The sequence below is a fragment of the Rana temporaria genome, chromosome 1 (genome assembly GCF_905171775.1).
Source record: "Rana temporaria chromosome 1, aRanTem1.1, whole genome shotgun sequence".
In the NCBI taxonomy this organism is placed as follows: Eukaryota; Metazoa; Chordata; class Amphibia; order Anura; family Ranidae; genus Rana; species Rana temporaria.
The window spans coordinates 588,247,791-588,273,255 of NC_053489.1; the positions used below are offsets into that span (position 1 = coordinate 588,247,791).

The following is a 25,465-nucleotide window of genomic DNA, read 5'->3' on the forward strand; positions in this document are numbered from 1 at the left end:
TGAGTTTTATAGGGAATCCATAACCATAAGCTTTAACTTCTTTAAGTGCTTTTGAAACTTTTTTTTATTTGTGTTTTTACACTGGTTTTTTTTCAGGGATTTTCAGACTCAAGTGTTTTTGCTTTAAGGAAAGCTAGAGGCAAGATATTGTGCATTTGAGGTTTCTTTATATGCTCCTATTGAAATTCATAGGGGTTAAAAATACTCAACTCCACTTCAAATAATCGCTGCACGTTTTCGAGCTTCAATGGAAATCTTGATGTTAAATGCAGAAGTGCTTTGGGAAACGCTCAGGTATAAACCAACATGTATGCATTATTTTGTATGCTGTAGCTCAAGTGGATAGGCATGAATGGGCTCCGTGGTCCTAGTCATACAGTTAGAGTGTGTTGATGAGCTATTTTTCATGGCTTACGGTAAGACAGACAATTCTTTTTTGAATAGGCTGTCAATATACTTTTAATATTTTTATAATTTTGGCAATGCAGCACCTGTATGTTGTGGTGTGCTATAGCAGAGGTACCGTATATACTCAAGTATAAGCCGAGTTTTTCAGCACATTTTTTTGTGCTGAAAATGCCCCCTCTCGGCTTATACTCGAGTCACCTTTTTGCACCTAATGTCCCAGACTTTGGGGACCCAGTACTTGGCACACATATAGCCACACTCCTCCTCTACAAGTATGCAAAGTTTGTTGTCCGGGGGACCTACGGCCAGGGAGCACTGATTTTTCAAAGTCGGGCACCCCTTCTATATACTCCCATGTTAAACGTAAGTCTAGTCATGGGCACAGTGAGGCATGGGCACAGTGAGGCATAGGCACAGTGAGGCACAGTGAGGCATTCAGATTGACACCCTAGGCTTATACTCGAGTCAATACGTTTTCCCAGTGTTTTGTGGTAAAATTAGGTGCCTCTGCTTATACTCGGGTCGGCTGAGTTGTTTTTCTTATTGCATATGTGCGTCAGGGTGCCTGCATGTACAGGTATATCAGTTTTTTGTTGTAACATATGCAGTAAGGCACAAGGCAGTGATATGAATCCAGCCTATTTTGATGTTCCGATCCCTTTTTCTGATCCTTTTTTATCCCAACTGCAATCTTAAAAGTACACAGCTGGGTCTTCTACTATTTGTTTTTCTCTTTTTGTTAGATACATCTATACAGGATCTGTTGCCGGCGTTGTATTGTATTCTGCACACTGTCCGCCCCGATCTAGTGTTTACTGTGTTTTATTATGTCACTTACTACTTATTAGAGGGACCTCTCCCCTTGGAAACCTTTCTGTTTACCTAAACCAAAACATAGCCCCTATAATTCAGTTTCTGCAATGGCTTTAAAATAGTTCCCTAATAATCCAACTTGTGTCATTGTGCAATGTGCTTTCAAAGCTAAATCTCATGGCAAGCTATAATCATTATTTTGTTTAGTTAATTTGCTGTTTAAACACAGTTTAAGGAGTGGCACGCTACTGTCCCCTAAACAAGTCATGTTCAGAATATACCCATAAATCTAGGTAATCACAGTATCTGACATTTGCCTATTTTAGGTCAATCCTGTTTCTTCCCCTGCAGATATATTTAGGTAGATTCAGAAAGAGTTAGGCCGGTTTATCAGTAGATAAGCCGACCTAACTCAGAATCTACGCCGACTTATGTTTAAGTGTATTCTCAAACAGAGATACGCTTAAACATATCTAAGATACGACGGCTTGCGCCGTCCTACAGTATCTTAGGTTGCAATATTGAGGCTGGCCGCTAGGTGGCGCTTCCATTGCGGTCGGCGTAGAATATGTCAATTAGTACGAACGTACGCCCGGCCGCCGCAGTACATTTACGCCGTTTCCGTAAGGCATCATCAGGCCTAAAGTTATTCCATCTAATAGATGGAATAGTGATGTTAAAGTATGGCCGCCGTTCCCGCTTCGAAATTCGAAATATTTACGTCGTTTGCGTAAGTCGTCCGTGAATAGGGATTTGCGTCATTTACGTCCACGTCGAAATCAATAGGCCTGTGCGGCGTACTTAGCCGCAATGCACACTGGGAAATGCAGGCGCCCGGCGCATGCGCAGTTAAAGAAAAACGTCAAAAACGTAAGGTCAAGCCCCATTAACATAAAACACGCCCCCTTACACACATTTGAATTAGGCGCCCTTACGCCCGCCCGCTTTAGGCTACGCCGCCGTAACTTAGCAGGCAAGTACATTGTGAATCATGTACTTGCCTCGCTAACTTACGGCGGCGTAGCTTAAATGCCTTAAGCTACGCCGCCACAAAGTTGTGGCAATGTATGTGAATCTACCTATATATCTATGTCAGCCAAGAGTTAATAAACTAGAACATTTACCTAAAAGTTTATAAAACACAGAGAAACTCCTATAAACACCTTTATAAAATGTACGTACATTCTTGAGTTAAAGAGGAGTTCCATCCTAAAAATTAACTTTCTATTAACAGCTTGCCTTTAATGTAAAAAAAAATTTAAAATTAAAAAAAATAATTTTTTTTACTCACTTCTATCTGGCTGTTACTAGGCAGATTTCGTAATCTGCCTAGTTCCTGGTCTTAGGTGGGTAAACTTCCTGTCCTAAGACACCATTGCCTCCTGGGAAATGATGACACTCATTTCCCAGGAGTTACATTACTGTGCCTAAAAATCGCCCAGCATGCACCTTTCCTTGAAAACCAGGAAGAAAAAGGACCTGGGCTTCACATGCCCACACATATGATGGATACGGCCACAACATGAGCTGGAGGATATAAGGCAAGTGTTTGCAATGGTTTCTGGAACGATTGGGGAGCTATCAATATGTTTTAGCTGGCAAAAAAAAAAATTCTGCCCGGTACCCCGCTTTAACAAGCATCAAAACATGTAATAACCCCCATTCACACCTGAATTATTCCTGGAGCATGACAATGCTTAAACTGTTTGTAAAGTCAAATACACATAAATATTCTACTAAGCGATCTTACACTGTGTACATGTTTTTATAAAACTGTCCCTGTAAATACCTTATTGCAGATCATTTCTGGCAGGTTACGTGACCTCCGGCCACTTTCCTCCCCCGATCTAAGGGCGGGATCTAACAGCGGGAGGGGCCGAGATCCCCTTCTTATGTCAGCCGGAAGTTCATGTGACAGCTGTGCTCTCTGCTCAGCCCCTCCCACTGTAGCCCTTAGATCAGGGAAGGAGAGCAGCTGGAGGTCATGTGACAGGCCAGAAAAGATCTGAAATAAGGTATTTACAAGGACAGTTTTTGAAAACATATATACAGTGTAGGATCGCTTAGTAGAACAGAGGGGCTGGCAGTAAAATTTGTTTACCTTTTCTGCCAGCTACTAATAGTGGCAGGAGTGGAGTGGGCGGAGGAGACAGCCCACACACACAGGAGCTGACAGGCAGAGAGGGAGGGGGAGAGAAATAGAGCAACGGGATGATGGAGGCACATAACCTGACCACAGTAATCAGGGATCAGCAGCCATAATTACCGGGGTCAGCACACTAAAGGGGACACAGGAACTGGCAGGATCAACCAGGTTTTTTACAGCATAGAGAGGGACAGATTAGACAGCACAAGCTGTTTAACCTGCTATAAGGGAACAGGATCTTTTTATTTTAGGGTTACAGCCTCTTCAAGACGAAGAATCCCCCTGTTCACACCAGAGCATTGTGTTGCATATTGCCTGTCCTGTGAAGCTCAAAAAAGTACATGAGCTTCATTGGGGCAGAATCGCATGTTTGGCCCTATAGATTTTAATGGAAGCACCTGAAAAGCACGTGATTTTTTTTGGGGGGGGGCTCTCTTTTAAAAGAGGCCAAAAACACACAATTCTACTCCTCTACTACAAGTTGTGAGTAGCCAAGCAATTTAGAGCCACTATTTATGCCTGGGTTTCACTAACGCTAATTGTAAATGGAGGGCTTACTATATATAAATGTATGAAAGGGTCCTCAGGGATAATTATAATGACTATGGACACTTTTACATGGAAGTGTATGGGCAGATGTCAGCTCAGGTGTGTTCAGTCTGGACAGATTTGACCTTCTAGCTACCAGTGACAGATATGACCATTCATCATAGCTGCCAAATGCTCATATAGGGGCAGATTCACGTACAGCCGCGTAAAAATTGTGCGGGCGTAACGTATCTGATTTACGTTGCGCCTCCGCAACTTACACGGGCAAGTGCTGTATTCTCAAAGCACTTGCTCCGTAAGTTGCGGCGGCGTAGCGTAAATCGGCCGGCGTAAGCCCGCCTAATTCAAATTTGGATCAGGGGGGCGTGTTTTATGTAAAACAACTGTGACCCGACGTGATTGACGTTTTTGCGGAACGGCGTCCAAGGAATTTCCCAGTGTGCATTGCTCCAAAGTACGCAGCAAGGACGTCATTGGTTTCGACGTGAACGTAAATGACGTCCAGCCCCATTCACGGACGACTTACGCAAACGACGTAAAAATTTCAAATTTCGTCGCGGGAACGACGGCCATACTTAACATTGGCTGCGCCTCATATAGCAGGGGCAACTTTACGCCGGGAAAACCTAACGTAAACGTCGTATCTGTACTGCGTCGGCCGCGCGTACGTTCGGGAATTTGCGTATCTAGCTAATTTGCATACTCAACGTGGAATTCGACGGAAGCGCCACCTAGCGGACAAAAAAAATGCAGTTAAGATCCGAAGGCGTAAGAGACTTACGCCTGTCGGATCTAATGGATAGCTATGCGTAACTGATTCTAAGAATCAGGCGCATAGATACGACGGCTTGGATTAGGACTTACGACGGCGTACATGGCGCTGCGCCGTCGTAAGTCCTTTCTGAATCTGGGCCATAGTGTCGAGGTGATCCAAACGGAACTCCATAGGCAGCCATTGTGTAAATTATAATTGCTGTTCAATATCAAACTAACTTTTATTTTATCTCTAAAGAAATTCTAAAAATAAATGCAGTCCAATCAGCCAGTGCAGGCACATATTTAGCCCATGCTTTATTATGTTGTATGTACACTTTTTCTTATTCTGTACTGTTTTGTCAGCATCCCCATCTCAGGACTTCCTTCTTCCCCCAACGCTTACGTCCTGCTTGTCACCTGGCACTTTCCAGAGCACTGATTCTGTGTTTATCCAGGGAGCAGGTACATAGACAAGTCCCATTGTGATTCGGGAGTTGTGCATACAGTCTAAGTGGTGTACTATAAACAGATGCAATGATCTACAACGTTTTCTGTTTCCACACAGCGCTGAGATGGAAAGACATTCTCACAATAGTCGAGTGGATCTTTAAACAAATGACTTTGATTGGTAGGGCTCTGTTTATCCTTGGCTTGTCGCAGCTTTACAGGTGTGTGCTTGTCACTGCTATGGCTCAGCAGCCTATAATGTTTTTCATAATGGTGAAAGAAGCTCATTATTTAAGAAGGCGGACCTATCCTATTCTACTCATAATGTACAGAGGAAACTGTATTGTGTGGGATCACATGCAGAGCCTTAAAGGCAAACTCAGGTTACAAAACTTATAAATTAATTAAAAAATATTTAATTATATTCCTTAAAGGGGTTGTAAAGGTACAATTTTTTTTTCATAAATAGCTTCCTTTACCTTAGTGCAGTCCTCCTTCACTTACCTCATCCTTCCATTTTGCTTTTAAATGTCCTTATTTCTTCTGAGAAATCCTCACTTCCTGTTCTTCTGTCTGTAACTACACACAGTAATGCAAGGCTTTCTCCCTGGTGTGGAGTGTCGTGCTTGCCCCCTGCCTTAGACTACAGGATAAACAGTATGCGTACTAACACACAGCTCCTTTCTCTATCTGCAACGTAGAGAGCACCCTGACTCTCCTGTAGAAGGGAGGGGGTGAGCACGACACTCCACACCAGGGAGAAAGCCTTGCATTACTGTGTGTAGTTACAGACAGAAGAACAGGAAGTGAGGATTTCTCAGAAGAAACAAGGACATTTAAAAGCAAAATGGAAGGATGAGGTAAGTGAAGGAGGACTGCACTAAGGTAAAGGATTTTTGGGGGAAAAAATTGTACCTTTACAACCCGTTTAACAACCACAAAGGATATACATCTACTTTGTGAGCACCAGATGCATTTGCAAACCCTAATACAGTGGAACCTTGGATTACGAGCATAATCTGTTCCAGGAGAATGCTCTTAATCCAAAGTACTTGCATATCAAAGCGAGTTTCCCCATAGAAGTCAATGGAAACTAAAATAATTTGTTCCGCATTGACTTCTATGGCATGCAATACCGCATGTGGCGAGAGGTGGGGGGGCGCCAGAGAGACTCGGAAATACTCGTAAAGGCTCAAGGACAGCTCGGCTGAACCCGGAAAACCTCGAAAAGGCTCGGGAACTGGGTATTTTTCTGAGTATTTCCGAATGGCTCTGCTCGGCTCCGGTGCCCCTGAACCTCTGGCCAAATGCGGTATTGCACCCAGCTGTGGCTTGAATCCTGCGCAATTTGCGAGACAACACTTGCAAACCGAGTCAGGATTTAAAAAACAAATTGCTTGTATTGCGAAACGTTTGTTAACCGCGTTACTCGCAATCCGAAGTTCCACTGTGTTACATTGTAAAAGTAGTCATCACTGTGCTGTACATAGGGAGAAAAAACTGCGCTTGTCAAAAACGTTCTAAATATATATGCGTCAAGGCAGCAGAAGAAATGTGATAAGAATATAAAGTCCAATATAAAAGTAAACTGCGCTGTACATAGCCTGTGCAGAGAGCAGAGCTGTGGGTGGGGCCCATCTGGCCACACCCACTGAAGGCTGCCTGCAGAAAACTACAGGGGGGGGCAGAGACAAGACCAGTCACCCTGCACAAGGAGAGAGCAGCAATGACTGGTCTTTATTACAGGAAGCTCCTACAGGCAAAGTTTCACAATAGATCACTGCACAGATCTAGAAGAACTACATAAAGGACACCAAGATTCAAGTAAAAGCACACATGCCAAAATAATTTAGACAATATTTGCTTATCCTGGAGTTGAGCTTTAAACTTTTATGTGTGTATATGAAGAAGATTTCTTGTTGGAATTGACTGGTGGACAAGATGAATTCGACTGGCTATTGAGGGCTAGAGAGAGGGAGAGAGACTGACAATATGTGCTGGCTCTATTCATTTTCTTTAAGATTTTTTTCTCTTCATGGCTTTTATCCCCTTATCACCTGGTGATCCTGCCAGTAACATCATTTTTATTTTTCAGATACAGGGTTTCCCCGAAAATAAGCCCTACCCTGAATGTAAGACCTAGTGTGATTATCAGGGTTGGCTGCAATATAAGCCCTACCCCGAAAATAAGCCCTAGTAAATTTCATTAAAAACCCTGTAATCCGTTTTGTAAAACTGAGGCAGTGTCTGTTTGTTGCTGTATTAAAAATCCCTTGTTTAAACCCACCACTGACCCGCCGGAGATCCTCTTCTCCCAGCTGATGTCTGCTGCCCCTCCCTCTTCAGTTCACGGAGCGGGCTGACGTCAGAGCGAATCTCAGCTCTTCTCTTTCCTTCCCTCCCCCCCGCTGATGTCGCCCACCTTTTCCTCTTCAGTTCACGGAGCGGCTGACGTCAGAGCGGCTCTTCTCTTTCCTCCCCTCCCCCGCTGATGTCGCCCGCCCCTCCCTCTTCAGTTCACGGAGCGGGCTGATGTCAGCGACACTCTCGGCTCGTCTCTTTCCTCCTCTCCTCAGAGAAGACAAGGGAGCTGTTATAAAAGTACTTTGTATAAAACTGCGGGCACACTGCACCATATACCAGTAAAACAGACTACTTAATGTCATAATGATTAAAAAACTTTCTCCTCACCTGACAATGAGGGGGGGGGGCAGGGGAGGAGAAAGCAGAGGACATAGGACATTTTTATACAGTATTAATACAGTAAATAAATAAGTCCTACCCTGAAAATAAGCCCTAGTGTGTTTTTTGTAGCCACAATTAATATAAGACCTGGTCTTATTTTCGGGGACACATGGTAGTTAAAGATGTGTACTTTTATGTTTCTCAAAAGTTACATACCTCACATAGCAATATGCTGCCTTTACTCCGGGGCTTGTATTGTGTTATTCACAGAATTTCCACTTGTATTCAGTCACCTCTTGAGCGTTCATCATACAACATTGGAGAGGTAGTAACCACACTAAGGAAACAGATGAAGCCCGGTCTTTAGGGAAGTTTCTGTTATTTCCTTCCTATTATGGTAATTTGTCTGCTTGTTTTACATCATATACTGTGCTTTTGCATAATAACCTTGCTCTTCATTGCATCGACACAGATTTTCAGGTACAGATTTCAGATTTTATCTGCATGTAGCTTGCGCCATGACCAAACTGTCTCACCGACTTCTGGTGGCTCCTTTTTACGCTATGTCAGCGGCTTGAGGTTTTCACATTGCATCAGACCTCCAGTCATCTTGTACAGTTTGTAATGAGATGATCAGATTTTTGACATTCACAGGAATCAAAGGATGAGGACGGCATTTCTATCAGTGTTTGGCTGCTTGTAGTGAAAGTAGCAGATGGCGCCACGCAATCACAGTAAAACGAGGACACAACACCAGCACTCTATTGCAAACATACTGTATACATTAATTTATTCAATTTTACATTTTTATTCAATTTCATTTCATTTATTTATCTGTCCAATAAGCCAATGTTTCATGACTGTGCAGGATCCGTTCCTGAAGGCGATGTAGAGTGACCACTAGATCACCGCGAGGAAGGGACCCTGCACAGACCAAAAACATTGGTTTACTCGATTAATGTGACATTGTGCTAATAATTGAGTGTGTATGTTTGCTGGTTACGTCTCTTTATTTTATTTTTGACATTCAGACATTTTAAACTAATAATTTTACACCATTTGAGATGCTCAGACCTTAATCAAGTTGGTGTATCCATGATTCTATAGTAGAGTTAACGTAGACTGACTGGGTGGCGTTCAGTTTGCTAAAGTACTTTATACCGTAATAATTTTTTTATAGGATACTTGTTTACACCTTTTTCATACTTTGTTGCAATTTAGTCCTGCTGATTTCCTCCAGTTTTTAACAGCCATTTCCTGTATACATGCACTTACTTAAAGTGGAGGTTCACACTAAAACAATTATCTAACATTACATCCAGCATACTAACGACATGTACAGTATGCATGTCTTTTTTTTTTTCGCCGTACATACCGTTATATTCTTATTTTCTCCCCGACTCCCGTGTTCTGATTCCCGCGGGACTGGGTTTTCCTATCCCTGGGTTAGATAATTGACGTCTGGTGAAAAACTTCCCATGGCGCATAAGGCGCGTCACCAGTTTTCCGTAAATAGCCGACCTGCGAGTCGGCGCTATATGGCGCCTGCACAGTCAGCTCTACGCGGCGGGCGCAGGCGCCATATAGAGCCGACTCGCAGGTCGGCTATTTACGTAAAACTGGTGACGCGCCTTGTGCGCCATGGGAAGTTTTTCACCAGAGGTCAATCATCTAACCCAGGGATAGGAACGCCCAGTCCCGCGGGAGCCAGAACCCGGAAGCCGGGGAGAAAATAAGAATATAACGGTATGTACGGCGAAAAAAAAAAAAAAGATCGGAAAAATGTACATGTCGTTAGTATACTGGATGTAATGTTAGATAATTGTTTTAGGGTGAACCTCCACTTTAAACATCTGTTGCATTCTTGCTGTGGACCAATTTTTTTTTGTAATGACAGTAGTGAGCCATGTCTGCATAATGTGTGTTGACACGGCCACTGGAAGTCTCCACCAGGGGTGCATGTTACAGGGTGACAGTGCAGGAGCACATTCGGGAGGCTTGTCACTTCATACCAGAAAGTAGTATGGGAAGGTGTATGAGAAAAAGTGCATTTCATATGAGGTTTTTACTTCTGTCTGTGACCCCCCATGTGAGACTTTGCCTCACTACCTGTACCTATGACACCTGTGTAGGAAATGAGGTACGTGGAATTCAATTAAGACAGGGAGGCAAAGACAGAATTAAATAATGGTAGTAGTGTAAGGGCTCATTTACAGAGGAGAGGGGGAAGCAGGCATCTGAGTCACAGTTTTACCACCTATGGACCACCCACCTAAAGAAGAGCATGTAGCTGCACAAGGCTGTACACATGCAGCAGCTGTAATGCTTTGCAGGGCGTGGGTTTAAATCTCAGTAAGAACACTATATGCGTGGAATTTGCATGTGGTCCTTGTGATTGCATGGATTTTCTTCTGGGTATTATGTTTTCCTCCAACACTCTGAAGACATGCTGGTGGGGTACGGTAATTGGCCCTAGTATGTGTGTAACAATTGTCTATGTACATACAGGGCTGCCATTGGAAATTACAGCCTACCTGACAGCGCACCCCTCCCCTGAATTACAAAAATTTAAAATTCGTAAAATTGTTTCCAATATATAATTATAATTTTTTAAAATGTTTTACATTTTTTTTACAAATTATTATTTTCTGCATGGTTTAAATGATTTATTTTCTATTACTAGATAATGTTGTTGTTGTGGCTTGGATGAAATATCAGGGGTTTAAACAGACCCCTGAGATCTCACCTTTGAGACAGAGAAAGGAATTGAGGACGCAGATTCTTCAGTTCCTTTCTCTGTAGCCTCAGCTGCACTGAAGATGAATGAACAGGAAACAGAGGCTTCTGTTCATTCATAGACTGAAGCAAACAGTTTTCTATGCTCAGTTATCAATGGACACAGGAGCAATCCATACTCATCGCTCACTGTGTCCAACTCAAAAAAGGAAGTGGCTGGTAAATTACATACCGGCCCCTTCTCCCACTCTCCATCCACCCCTGTGTACTGGCAGTAGCCAGTGGTAGAGGAAGGCTGGCAGTGCTGCGGGGGGGGGGGGGGGGAGCCCAGTGAGGGGGATGGGAGGATGATTACAGAATGGTACAGTGTGTCTGTGTCTCTCCCTCCAGCAGCTGAATGCTGGCAGAAAGCAGAGGGGGAGAAACCGGCTTTCAACTACTGGAGGGAGAGACACAGACACAGTGCATCTTTCTGTAAATGTCTTCCCTGCTGTACCAACCCCCCTGCTGTCCGGGCCCCCCTGTGTACCCTAGCCCCCTACAGGTGGCCCAGTGGTGCCCCTCTATCTGCTGGCCTGAGCACATATATTATCACATTGTGTATGCTGTTCCCAAACAGAGATATTGGGGAGGGCTACCTAGTAAAAAATTGCAAAGAAAAGGTCTTTGGAGGAAGGCTTTTAAGAGGCATGATGCCCAGGGAGCTGGCCCATAGTATCGACAAGAGTCAGATATAACTGAACAAACATATTTTAAAAAAGGGAGAGAGGGGAAAAAAGGGATTTTTTCGGTGCAATATATGCTTATATAATGATGAGAAAGAAATCGTTTATAGACCACATGTATAAAAATGTAAATTTTATTAAAGTATAAACTGATTAAAAAATCGATCCTAGTAGATTTGTACATAAACTGGCATATAGCAGAAGTTGTGAATAAGTGGTGGTCACAGTTTAGCAGCTTACAATCAAGCCAAGATGGAAAAAATCACATGATCCTGACATGTTTCGCTAATAAAGCTTCTTCAGGGGTATGCAATGGCAATCCAAGCTTATATTTACAACTGTACAAATAAAAAGACATACAATTATTATTGCATATAGAAAATACAATAAACAATACAGAAAGTGGTCTCAGGTGTTGCTGAAGCCGACCAGGAAAATCATGCTTACCCAGCTGCTCATTAAATCCACCGTTCACCAACAACTCAAGTACTGGATCAGAATATGGATCTCCCGGTTGGGGAGGGGTTCCCCCGAAAGAACCAGAGAGGACACTACCAGGGGACTACTGGGTGAAAGAATAAAATAAAGTAAATATATAGTTGAGAAATATTAAATTAGATACAGTAATAGTGCTAACAGTACTTGCATAAAAGAAGATATTAACTGTATCAGAGCAGGGAATAATGGTGTCTACCCCTTCAAAGGCGCCACCAATAGATGTCAGTCTAAAAAAAAAATATTTAAACATAGTTGGGGCAGACCCAAAAACACAAGTTCTTTGTGCTGATCCTGCTTCTCAAGTCAGTTTTTTCCAGTCGGGATGTTAGTTTAAAGCGGAGGTTCACCCAAAAATCAACTTTCTGCCATTAGATCCAGCATACTGCTGACATCTGCAGCATGCTGTTTTTTTTTTTTTTTTGTACGTATCGTTTATCAGCCGTTGTTATCCGGCTCCGAGCGGGGATTTCTGTGGGGAATAGGCGTTCCTAAGCCAAGCGGATTTGATTGACGGGCTGCTAAAGCGCGTCACGCCTTCCGAAAATACCCGAAGTCACACTCGGGTGTTTACGGCGCCTGCGCCTGCCGTGTAGAGCTGACTGCGCAGGCGCCGTAAACACTCGAGTGTCACTTCGAGTATTTTCGGGAAGCCATGACGCGCTTTAGCAGCCCGTCAATCAACTCTGCTTGGCTTAGGAACGCCTATACCCGGAAGGAATCCCCGCTCGGAGCCGGATAACAAAGGCTGATAAAACGATAAGTACAAAAAAAAAAACAGCATACTGCAGATGTCAGCAGTATGCTGGATCTAATGGCAGAAAGTTGATTTTTGGGTGAACCCCCGCTTTAAACTAGCAAGTAAAACTAATTGAGGTTGTTTAGAATTACAATTAAAGCTAAACTGGAGTAGCTAGCTGGTTGTTATGTGTAGCAACCTTGGTTGTGCTCTACCTTCTTTGCCTCAGCATTTGTAAATCAGTGTGTTTTAGCTTTTGGACAGATGAAGTGTCATGGTATTTAGGAGTATGCTGGGCTCCGGAGCTATCCTACTAAGGTGAGGCCTGGATTGACAAAAACACACACAAGGGTGGAACAAAGTAAACAGCAACAAACTGACTACACATTACTGACTGAAAGTTCCACTGTTCTTAAAGCAGTGTTAAACCCAAAAAACAAAAATCTATAAATGTAATGTATTGCAATCTAATTCTTAATAATACTTACATTTGTGTGCACATTAGTTTTCCCTTTTTTGTTGCTTTCTCTCTTGATTTCACCTGGCGATTAGGCCAATAACACACACACTGTTTTAGTGAGTCTCCAATCTGAATGGTACAGAAATGGAAGTGCTACGCCACTGCTAAGAGGTCCAGATACTTCATTCCAATAAAAGTCAGGGTTATCAGTAGCTAAAAAAACCCTGCAGGCCAATGGCATATTGTGCTAGTATGCATGCGCGTGGGAAGTTCTGAAGATCCGGCACAGTATGCCGGACGTTCAGAGCACATGGGCCGCTGACGTCAGCGGCTGCATGAAGAGTGAATATCTCCTAAACTGTGCGTGTTTAGGAGATATTCATTTTACCGACAGGAAAGCCTTATTGTAGGCTTACCTGTAGGTAAAAAGGGAGCTACTACTGCTTTTGACAACTACACATGTAAAGGTTTAAATATGTATGGGAAAGTTTACACAAAATAAGATATGCAATAACATTTTTGGGTAGGGAATCCAATGTGTGCTTGAAATAATAACTGTTTTGTAGGCTTGGTTTTAATTACCCTCAGTTCCAATAGTCTACTGAAACCTGTTTGTTATTGAAATGTATCCGTGAGTGCTTGTGAAACTTTTTTATGATAAATTAGTTTATAAAAGTTTGTAATTTGGGTATAGTTAACCATTAAGCCAGCTATAGACATAAAATAATTGCACAATGACGATAATGATGGTGCAAGCATGCATGATATCGAAGTTCCTCCTTTAGAATTTTTTTTTAAAGGATTTTATTAGAGATTAGCAATTTAAAGGCATTTAGCACATTTAATGACACAGACAAGTCAAGCTGAGACAATCATACTGTATGCTGTACAGTGTACACCTTTCCTACTTGAGGCTTAAAATAATATAAATATATTCTGAAATATGAAATATGTACATAAAAACAAAACTGCAATTGGTATAATGTTTATGTCGGGGACTTTCCTATAGAGTAGGAATATGCAATTAGCGGACCTCCAGCTGTTGCAAAACTACAAGTCCCATCATGCCTCTGCCTCTGGGTGTCATGCTTGTGGCTGTCAGAGTCTTGCTTTGCCTCATGGGACTTGTAGTTCTGCAACAGCTGATTGCATATCCCTGCTATGGGGTGTCCTAGACCATTCAGGGCTCTGCCATATATATTTAAAGAGAAAGGAAAGAAAGTAAAAGGGAAGAAAAAAAGTATACAACAACTTTTTTCACTTGAAGTCATTGCAAACCTTTCCATCAGCACTCTTGGCCAATAGAGATGGACCCTGACATCATTAAAAGTAGAAAGTCTAAAGCTATAGTGGTGGAGGGGAGTTGGACACAGATTTTTGCAGGTTATCAAAATGTGCATAAAGTCATTACCTGAGCCCAATTGCCATATATTCATCACAAAGATGGGATTCCCTAGGAGAGGACATTAAGTTGAGAAATCTAAGTACAATAGGTCAAAGAGAGTGCCATATAAAAGATCCTTAGGAGTCTAAAGTGTGTATTGTTCATCTGGCTACAACAAGCAGTGCAAGGACAGCCAATGGGGCAGATTCACGTACTATTGCATGGGCGCAGCGTATGTGAGATACGCTACGCCGCTGTAACTTACTTTTCAAAACTTTGAATCCAGAAAGAATTTGCGCCGTAAGTTACGGCGGCGTAGTGTATCTCTCGCGGCGTAACGGCGCGTAATTCAAAATGGCAAATAGGGGGCGTGTTTCATTTAAATGAAGCGCATCCCCGCGCCGAACGAACTGTGCATGCGCCGTCCCTAAATTTTCCCGCCGTGCATTGCGCTAAATGACGTCATTGTTTTGACGTGGACGACTTACGCAAATAAAATAAAATATTTTCAAATTCGATGCGTGAACGACGGCCATACTTAACATTGCGTATGCCACCAAATAGCAGCTTTAACCACTTCCATACCTTAGGTGTTTTTCAGATTTGGTGTTTGCAAGACTAAAACAGTTTTTTCTGCCAGAAAATTACTTAAAACCCCCAAACATTATATTTTGTTTTCTAACACCCTAGAGAATAAAATAGTGGTCATTGCAATACTTTTTGTCACACCGTATTTGCGCAGCGGTCTTACAAGCGCACTTTTTTTGGAAAAAATTCACTTTTTTGAATTAAAAAATAAGACAACAATAAATTTGGCCCAATTTTTTTATATATTGTGAAAGATAATGTTACGCCGAGTAAAATGATACCCAACATGTCATGCTTAAAAATTGCGCCCGCTCGTGGCATGGCGTCAAACTTTTACCCTTAAAAATCTCGATAGGCGATGTTTAAAAAATTCTAGAGGTTGCATTTTTTGAGCTACAGAGTAGCTCTAGGGCTAGAATTATTGCTCTCGCTCTAACGATCGCGGCGATACCTCACTTGTGTGATTTGAACACCGTTTTCATATGCGGGCGCTACTCGCGTATGCGTTCGCTTCTGCTCGCGAGCTCGTCGGGACGGGGCACTTTAAAAAAAAATGTTTTTGTTTTCCTTTTTATTTTTATTTATTTTATTACTTTTTACACTGAAAAAAAAAAAATTATCACTTTTATTCCTATTATAAGGAATGTAAACATCCCTTGTAATAGAAAAAAGCATGACAGGTCCTCTTAAATATGAGATCTGGGGTCAAAAAGACTTCAGATCTCATGTTTAGGCTTAAATGCAAAAAAAAAAAAAAAAATTTGGAAATGTAATTTTTTCAAATGACAAAAAAAAAAATTGTCTCTTTAAGAGGCTGGGCGGGACTGACGTTTTGACGTCACTTCTGCCCAGCAGAGCTATGGGGACGGGCGAAGGAGATTTTTCCTTCAGTCTCGTCCCCGCTCAGCTGCTGAACAGTCGCGATCTCCTCCGCCGCTACCGACGGCTCCGGTAAGCGGCGGAGGGCGCGGGAGAGCGGCGGGAGGGGAGCTGGCCCCTCTCCCGCCACCGATAACGGCGATCTCGCGGCGAATCCGCCGCGGAGACCGCCGTTATCGTTTACCAGACCGCGCACACTAAAGATTGATACCTCGGTTGTGGCAGCAGCTGCTGCCGTTACCGAGATATCAATCTTTAAAAAATGGACGTACATCATCGTGCGCAGGTCTGGAAGTGGTTAACTATACGCCGAAAAAAGCCGAACGGAAACGATGTAAAAGAATGCGACGGCCGCACCTACGTTCGTGGATCGTCGGAAATAGCTAATTTGCATACTCGACGCGAAATACGACGGGTACGCCACCCAGTGGACGCCGAAGAATTGCATCTAAGATCCGAAGGCGTACGAAGACGTACGCCTGTCGGATCTAACCCAGATGCCGTCGTATCTTGTTTTGAGGATTCAAACCAAAGATGCTACGCGGGAAATTTGAAAGTACGCCGGCGTATCAGTAGATACGCCGGCGTACTTTCTTTGTGGATCTGCCCCAATGTATTTCTGGGGGGGCACATAATCCCCCTTTATCAGGGTTTAGGTAAACGGCAGAATTTTATGTAGTGCTCGCCCCCGAAGGGACCGCTTGAAGTAGACAGGTTCTCCCTAGATGGTACAGAGGCTGCTAGTCTCACAAGCTCAGTTCCAAGCACACTGACAATTGGAGCTCAGTCTTATGCCGCGTACACACAAACGGATTTTCCATTGTAAAAAAAATCGGATGTTTTTTCCAATGGAATTCCGCTCAAGCTTGGCTTGCATACACACGATCACACCAAATTTTGACCGCCAAGAATGCGGTGACATACAATACTACGACGAGCTGAGAAAAGTTCAATGATTCTGAGCATGCGTTGAATTGTTTCCGAGCATGTGTGTTTTTTTTTCACGTCGGAATTCCATACAGACGAAAGGATTTTCAGATAGGAATTTTTTTCCGTCTGAAAAATTTAGAACCTGCTCTCTAAGTCCGTCGGAAATTCTGATGGTATATCTGGTGAAAAGCTCCCATCTGACTTTTTCCTTGGGAAATTCCGACCATGTGTACGCAGCATTAGAGATGTCTTTTTAGGGTTTATTGCAGAGGAGCCCAACAGTAGGAAGGGGTTTAGGGTTGCGGGGTATTCCAAAATGATTAACACTTAGTCAGTCAGGAAAAACTCGTCTGACAAGAAAATGTCTTGTTGGCCATAGCCTCCAAATAGATTCAGATACTTATGAGTGCAATTTTATGTGTACATGGGAAGTTCTCTTATGATACTGATGATGAACACAACGGACATAGGTCACTGTGGTGCACACAAGCTAAAAGGATCATTTTGTATTCTGTGAGGAAATAGGTACAGTTACCCATTGGTTGCAGAGATCTTCCAGTAGGACTAAAATCTCGACAAGCGAAAAGCATGCCAGTGCCAGTGGGTTGTGTTCTGCTACAAATCACTCTCCCTCAGCAATTCGAGCAACATTCTATAGAGATGCATTAACAGCTATTGCTGCTAGCGATTTTGCTGCTGACACCAATTGCCTCTGAATCACAAATGATGTGACAAATCTTTTAAAAAATTAGGGATCCCTTTGAAAATAATTTCTCGGGGACAAATCACTATACCAAAATGAGGGGCAAAAAAGCAGAGCAAGAATTTGCCCATATGACATCAACCTTTGGGGGGCTTTTCCCAGTTTCAATTAGCACTGGCTTTAAAAACAATTTAACTGCTGATGATAATAAACTAATATAAAGAAAAAAGAAAAAGTCCACCTTCACTATCAGTTCCTGCTATCATTGATGTTTATTTTTGTAAGATCCTTGCTGAACTGCAAGCTATTAATCATATGAGGGTCACACCTCTTTTCCTTTCTCCCGCTGGTTGGCTGAACTGCCCGCTGAACTGACAAATTGCAGCCTGGCAGTGAGAGTTTCAGTTAGGATTTCTTTTTTTCTCATCCCTCTTTTGCTGTTTTGTGTAGGTGTGCTGTTTACTTTGTCTAAGCGTGTCTAAGGACCACGCCGTTGTTATGTACTGATTAGCTTTTATTATAGACAGCCAGTGTTCTTCCCACCCTCTATGACTCTATGAGATTAGGTCTTCTGTTTATTTTATGTTACAGTACATGCAATGGATTTGTGTACAAAATACAAGCAGCATTTGATCAACCACTTTCTTTTTTATAAATGGTATCAGGTAAACTTGGGTAAAAAAGGAGAGCAGCAGCTGCCGTAATGTATACAGGCGCTATCACTTTGTCCATTCAGTGTTCCTTATCTTACGAAATACAGTAAAACCTTGGATTGTGAGCATAATTCGTTCCAGAAACGTGCATGCTTGTAATCCAAAGCACTTGTATATCAAAGCATTTTTTTACAGGGTATAAAAGAGAAGAGAGGCACCTCTAAGTGTAGCAATAAGTTGCTAAATGTTGTACCTTCATTAACCCCTTAACGCCCGCTGCACGACTATATACGTCCGCAAAATGGCACGGACAGGCAGATGGGCGTATATATACGTCCCTGCCTTCTAGCGGGTGGGGGGTCCGATCGGGACCCCCCCCCGCTGCGTGCGGTGGGCAGATTCCCTCGGGGAGCTGAAGAACGGGGAGAGCCGTATGTAAACACGGCTTCCCCGTGCTTCACTGTGGCGGCGTATCGATCGAGTGATCCTTTTTATAAGGGAGACTCGATCGATGATGTCAGTCCTACAGCCACACCCCCCTACAGTTGTAAACACACACTAGGTGAACCCTAACTCCTACAGCGCCCCCTGTGGTTAACTCCCAAACTGCAACTGTAATTTTCACAATAAACAATGCATTTTTTGCTGTGAAAATGACAATGGTCCCAAAAATGTGTCAAAATTGTCCGAAGTGTCCGCCATAATGTCGCAGTCACGAAAAAAATCGCTGATCGCCGCCAATAGTAGGAAAAAAAAAATGAATAAAAATGCAATAAAACTATCCCCTATTTTGTAAACGCTATAAATTTTGCGCAAACCAATCGATAAACGCTTATTGCGATTTTTTTTACCAAAAATAGGTAGAAGAATACGTATCGGCCTAAACTGAGGAAAAAAAAATGTATATATGTTTTTGGGGGATATTTATTATAGCAAAAAGTAAAAAATATTGAATTTTTTTCAAAATTGTCGCTCTATTTTTGTTTATAGCGCAAAAAATAAAAACCGCAGAGGTGATCAAATACCACCAAAAGAAAGCTCTATTTGTGGGGAAAAAAGGACGCCAATTTTGTTTGGGAGCCACGTCGCACGACCGCTCAATTGTCTGTTAAAGCGACACAGTGCCGAATCGCAAAACCTGGCCTGGGCATTTAGCTGCAAAATGGTCCGGGGCTTAAGTGGTTAAATGTAACCATATTGCTACACTTAGAGGCTCCTCTCTTTTTCTTATACCCAGTTGTGACAAGACGCTACTCTTATATCAAGACAGCGCTTGTATATCAAGGCAAAATGTATTAAAACATTTTGCTTGTCTTGCAAAACACTCTCAAACCAAGTTACTCTCAAAGGTTTTACTGTAGAAGTCTGATAATTTAAAAGGAAAAAAAAATAGGAAAAAAAAGCATTACATATCTGCCATACATGCACATTTCTCTGCATTTTATCCCTTTGACCTGTTGATGTCGGCAATGTGCATATATGTAGCAGCACGGCACAACGCCACGCTACCACATACTAACTATACAGCCGATGTCTCTGTTTTTTGCTGGGAGTGCGTTCACTAAGGCTGGATTCACACCTATGCATTTTTAGTGCTTTTTGCATTTTGCAGATTTGCACTACAGAACGTGTTCCATGATAAATGGACTGTAGTGCAAATCTGCAAAATGCAAAAAGCACTAAAACTGCATAGGTGTGAATCCAGCCTTAGTGCCCCTGTCCTGACAAAATACTCAACTCAGAATATCGAACCACGTCACTTCCGGTTTCTTTAAACCCACATTTGGATGAATTTGTGTTTGGACACAACAGTGGCAACCGAGTGCAATCCGGTAAAGCAACATTTTAGTGTTAGCACAGCTGTTAACGGGGACAAAGTTGTCGCCGCCTTGGAGGCAGCCATTTTGTTGGTTAGTGTTGGAGCAGAGTAACAATCTCCGCTCATAATAGGGTGCAACCGAATGTTGCCCCTCTTGTGTCCAAACACCTATTCCTGAAAATGTGAAATTACTGCTTAAATCTGCAATTAATAATGGTTTAAAGTAGGGCCGAAATAACTAATCGATTAATCGACAACTAATCGATTAATTTCATAATCGATTACTATTTTCATAATCGGTTAATCGGCTAGTAACATAATGGGGTTAAAAAAAATAATCCCTTTATAGTACAAAAAGAGCAAATCTCTACTGTAAATATTACTTTCACTGCACCACAGTAACAAATTAACCCCTTACAGTAGCGATTATTTGCTCTTTTTTTACTAATTTTTGTTTTTTTTTACCCCATTATGTTACTAAACATCTCAGGCCTGGGTCACACCTCTGTGTTTTTTGGTGCTTTTTGCAGAAACACACTACAGTTTATTTACATTGTTTCCTATGGGACACGTTAACATCCATGCTTTTTTCAGCTGCTGCATATTTGTAAAGGGCAAAGACTTTTTTTAATGCACACCTGTGCTATTTTGTTTTTTTGGTTCAATATACTTCAATGGAGAAGCTGCAGAAAAGCATGTAATACGTTTTTTGCGGCAATTTGTGCTTTTTTAATCTACCCAACAACAAATTGGCCCAACAAAAAAAAAAAATATGAAAATCGCAGCAAAATTACTTTTTTTAAGGTTATTACCCGATTAATCGAAACAATAATCGGCCAACTAAATGATTATGAAAATAATCGTTAGTTGCAGCCCTAGTTTAAAGAAACCGGAAGTGGCGTGGTCCGAGATTTTGCCGAATTGTGTATTTTGTCAGAACACCCCCAGCACTGTGACCACTCTGTCACCAAGAGTTTGCGGTCACTGTTGAAAATCAATAGATGGTATGATGGACTCCGAATTACGTGATATTTGTGGCAGCCAATCATAGCGCTCATGTTTTGAAGAAGTCCAGGAAACACCTCTGGTTTTAAGAAGCCCTTGAGGGGCTAGTTGTTAGTTTTTAGTTAGGGTCGAGTATTGGGGGCATAAGGGAAAAGGAAACCTATAATGGGAAAACCATGAAGGCTGCCAATGCTCGACTTCCTGCTTGAAAATGTCAAAGAACGTTGTCTCTGTGCCACCACCTAACCAAACACAGAACCCTACATTAATAATAATGAACATAAGGGCCCTTTCACACTTACGGATCCCGTGAGGATCCGTTCCCCTAACATTCGCTTGCTAAGCAGGGATCGCTCCGTTGGACCACCCTGTCAGATCTCCGCTCTATGGTGGGATCGGATGAACACGAACCGTCTGTCCGTGTTCATCTGATCCGCAGATGGATGTAAAAATCGGATTTTCCTCTGTATGCAGAAGGGAAATTTGCATAATCAGCCCAAAGGGTGTCGCCAATCGAACGGAACTTCCCCTTTATAGTGCCGTTGTACGTGTTGTACGTCTCTGCGCTTTGCTCAAGCTTTTTTTTTTCCACGATCGTGTGTATGTTAGGCAAGCTTGACAAGAATCACGTTGAGAAAAACATTGTTTTTTCCATGACATTAAAAACGGTCATGTGTACGCGGCATAAGTTTGATTTGTCATGGCTGATGCATGACAAGAGGAATCCCATTATTGTCTATGAAGCGCTAATCACACCTATGCAATACACTTCTCTGCAACCTGGAAAAGGTGTAGGTTCTTCTTATAGTGTGTTTTTGGCCCTGTAGACTTTAATGGAAGCACATGAAAGATGCGTGTGAGAATTGTGAGCCCAGCCTACCTGTTAAGGGTCATGTAATGGATAAGTGCGTAACCCTCTTTTGGAGGGGGGGGGGGGCAATGCAATGAGAAATTACCTTCCCCAGACAGGATAGCGTCCTCCCTAAGCAGGATAGAACTATTAACCATAGGAACACTTGCCTAATAATACCTGATTCTGGTCTGGGTTAGTAGACACTCCTCCATAACAGGACATGTGGTATTAGACTCTCTTATCACATTCTCTGTACATAATGAATTTTTTGATAAGCAGTACAGCTATTTACAAATACAGACATTAGATGGCAGATCCCTACAAGTATTAAAGGGGTTGTAAAGGTAAAAAAAATTCCCCTAAATAGCTTCCTTTACCTTAGTGCAGTCCTCCTTTACTTACCTCATGCTTCCATTTTGCTTTTAAATGTCCTTATTTCTTCTGAGAAATCCTCACTTCCTGTTCTTCTGTCTGTAACTCCACACAGTAATGTGAGGCTTTCTCCATGGTGTGGAGTGTCGTGCTCGCCCCCTCCCTTGAGGAGGGAGGAGGCGAGCAAGAGAGTCAAGACGCCCACTAACACACAGCTCCTTTCTCTATCTGCAATGTAGATAGTGTCCTGACTCTCCTGCTCGCCCCCTCAAGGGAGGGGGCGAGCAGGACACTACCCACCAGGGAGAAAGCCTTGCATTACTGTGTGGAGTTACAGACAGAAGAACACGAAGTGAGGGTTTCTCAGAAGAACTAAGGACATTTAAAATCAAAATCGAAGGATGAGGTAAGTGAAGGAGGACTGCACTAAGGTAAAGGAAGCTATTTAGTAAAAAAATTTGTACCTTTACAACCCCTTTAAAGTCAAGTGAAATGGATAGGTTAGAGGTCAATGAGATGCCTGTGTATACTTATCACTTGTTCTTGGTCGATGTTCCTATTGCTGGTAAAGGTTAGTATCGGGTGTAACAATAAAAACTTGCTAGGGTAATCATTCATACATTCACAATCTGATCACACAGGACTCTCAGCCATTGGTGCTAGCAGGTGGCAACAATGACCTCCTTCTACGGGTATGTATGGCTGTATTTTGTAATGCAATGTGATTTGGAAGATATAAAAGTTGTTCAAACTTGTCAGAAAGTCTTCAGTATGAAAATCTTACAGGAATAGTCACAAGAACTGGCATTGAATATGCCTTTAGATTTCCGCATACAAGAAATAGCTTTGGATACTCTTTGCATATTCCAAAATCATTTTTTTCTTCCATTCCCCAGTTCTCTCCATTCTTTATCAGATCATTGTACTGCCAAGCAATCCTGCACTTTATCTAATCTGCTAGGTAACACTGTTTGCACAACGCCTTGTGCTAGGGCGAAGTTGTTTTGTACCTATTTCACTCTGCAATGGGCGCCTATTATTCTGCCTTGAAAGGGCATTATGTATAAGAAATCCCAAACTGTGAAATATCATGCCCGTGAAGTGATTTTTCCTTTTTTTCTACTCCAATTCCAAGACCAAAACCTTATGTCCCTGATAATGTTTAATGTGCTTTTGAAGTGTACTGCTAATAAGAGATGTTAAGCCTGCCCCCTCCCTATCAGCTCCACCCATGCAGGCTAATTACAGGTGCCCTGAGCAAATACCTTCCAAGGAATGTAAATGGTCCTTTGCTGCTGACCAATAAACATATGCATGAGCTACAGACCTTGTGACTGCCAGTGACTCCTCCACCAAAGGTGCATTGTACTACTGACCTGTCAGCAAGGCTTGAGACTGAGGTATGGGAATGCTTGTACATTAGAAGGTGTGTTGCTTTACAAAACCACTTCCTTCACTACAGTCTTCAATTTTAACTTTATGATGTTGTTGTTGTTTTTGTTATTATTGGCCGTGGGGTATTTTTTTCCCCTAGATTTAATTTTGACTTAAAGGAAGATTTACATTTCTGTATAGCTTAATAGTATTGATACAATACAGTGAGCTACATTATTGTACTGTTGTAGTTTTCGCATTGAATGGTAATTAATGTTTTTGTTTTTTACAAATTTTAGTAGACTGTATCCAGCAGTATATTTAAGAAATTATTTTAATGTGTAAACTAATTTTCATTACACAGTATCGTTATTATACAGGATTTCTATAGCGCCAATAGTTTGTGCAATGCTTTACAATACAGTTAAGGATAAGAAGGTTGGGGGGATCTGCTCGTGTGAGCTTACAATCCAAAGGGAAGGGACACAGTGCAACGCTCTCTGTCTGGTGTTTTCTCTGTGCTAATGCTGTAATAACACCATAATCCAGGATCAGCCAATGTGTGGCAGCGGTGGTTTCCCTATGTGATCCAACATATACTGCAGCTTCAGTGCAAGCTGGGACTTGTAGTTCTACAGGTGCTGTAGAACCAGAAGAAATTGAATTTATGATAGTGTTTCAATTTCATTTATATGTATCGCCGCTTGTGGTTTTTAACCTATTGGGAGAATAAACTTTTATTTTTTTAGCTGATATAAAAGCTTTTCCTAATATAGATTAACATTGCATAATATAGCAACATCGTTACATACATTATTTCTAGAAACCATAATGCATAAATGTTTCTGTAATTGTATGTATTGTCTTTTTCTGTAATTGATTGGTAAGTTTCTAGGCAGGTAAGATTCTAATTGTCGGGGATAATGAAGAGGAACAGGTGTTCTGTAATTTAGCGGGTGCTGAATGTGCAGTGTATACTGTCCTTTGAACGCCATACTTGGTGTATGTCCCAAGAAGTAGATGTTCTTTGTAATGTGTTTTTTTTTTTTTTGGTAATGTTTGTATATTTTTTGGGGGCCAAAAAACGTAGTGGAATACTTTTTCAAAATCGCACTGTGTTGAGTTGTGAATGGGCTCTTACACGACAGCATTGTACGATTTCTGTTACAAAGGCTGCCTAGATATGATGGTGATTGAATATGCTGGCATAATACATTCAGGGAATTTTTTTTTTTTTATTATTTAATGAAATTCACAAAGCGTTTGCATCCAAATAATGGGGGTTATTTACTAAAGGCAAATCCACTTTGCACTGCAAGTGCAAAGTGCACTTGAAATTGCACTAAAATTGCACTTGGAAGTGCAGTCGCTGTAGATCGGAGGGTGACATGCAAGGAAAATAAAAAACAGCATTTTAGCTCGCACATGATTGGATAATAGGATCAGCAAAGCTTCCCCTCAGATTTACAGCGACTGCACTTCCAAGTGCACCTTCAGTGCAAATTAAAGTGAACTTGTAGTGCAAAGTGGATTTGCCTTTCGTAAATAACCCCCGAATGCGTGTCATGGAGCCCAGGAATTATGCTAAGTCGCATTATTTACAAAATCCATAGGTGATGATATATTTGGGAGGGACATGTGTGTGCTTTGATTTCATAACCAATTTTGGTCAAGGGTTCTATTTTCAAATTATGGAGAAAGGAGGAGCAGCAAGAACCTTTTGCTAATACTTATTTTAGAGGAAATAATAACAATACTTAAAAAAAGTTTTGTAAACCGTCTGGTCAATAATTCGTCCTGCGACTGGGCTTTTGCTGTGGTCATATATATATACCATCAAAAATGGACACCCCAGAAAACTGACTGCAGTTCATTCATTGTTAATTTAGTATAACATTTAAAGCTCACATTTCCCTGTGTAGTGCATTGTGAACAAGTGTATTTTA

At 41.9% G+C, this 25,465-nt stretch overlaps 1 protein-coding gene across 6 annotated transcripts in view; it reads left to right on the forward strand.

Annotated features, from left to right (window-relative positions):
• Positions 1 to 25,465, forward strand: part of RBM47 (RNA binding motif protein 47) — a 194,561-nt gene that overhangs the window by 132,160 nt on the left and 36,936 nt on the right. The window contains exon 1 of one of the 6 annotated variants that reach the window (XM_040335072.1): positions 22,569 to 23,571. The exons of 4 other annotated variants lie outside the window; for them this stretch is intronic. The gene's annotated coding sequence lies outside the window, so the exon portion shown is untranslated. Of the gene's footprint in view, positions 1 to 22,568; positions 23,572 to 25,465 lie in introns of those variants that run through there. One more of the 6 variants, XM_040335071.1, reaches the window with a different exon arrangement.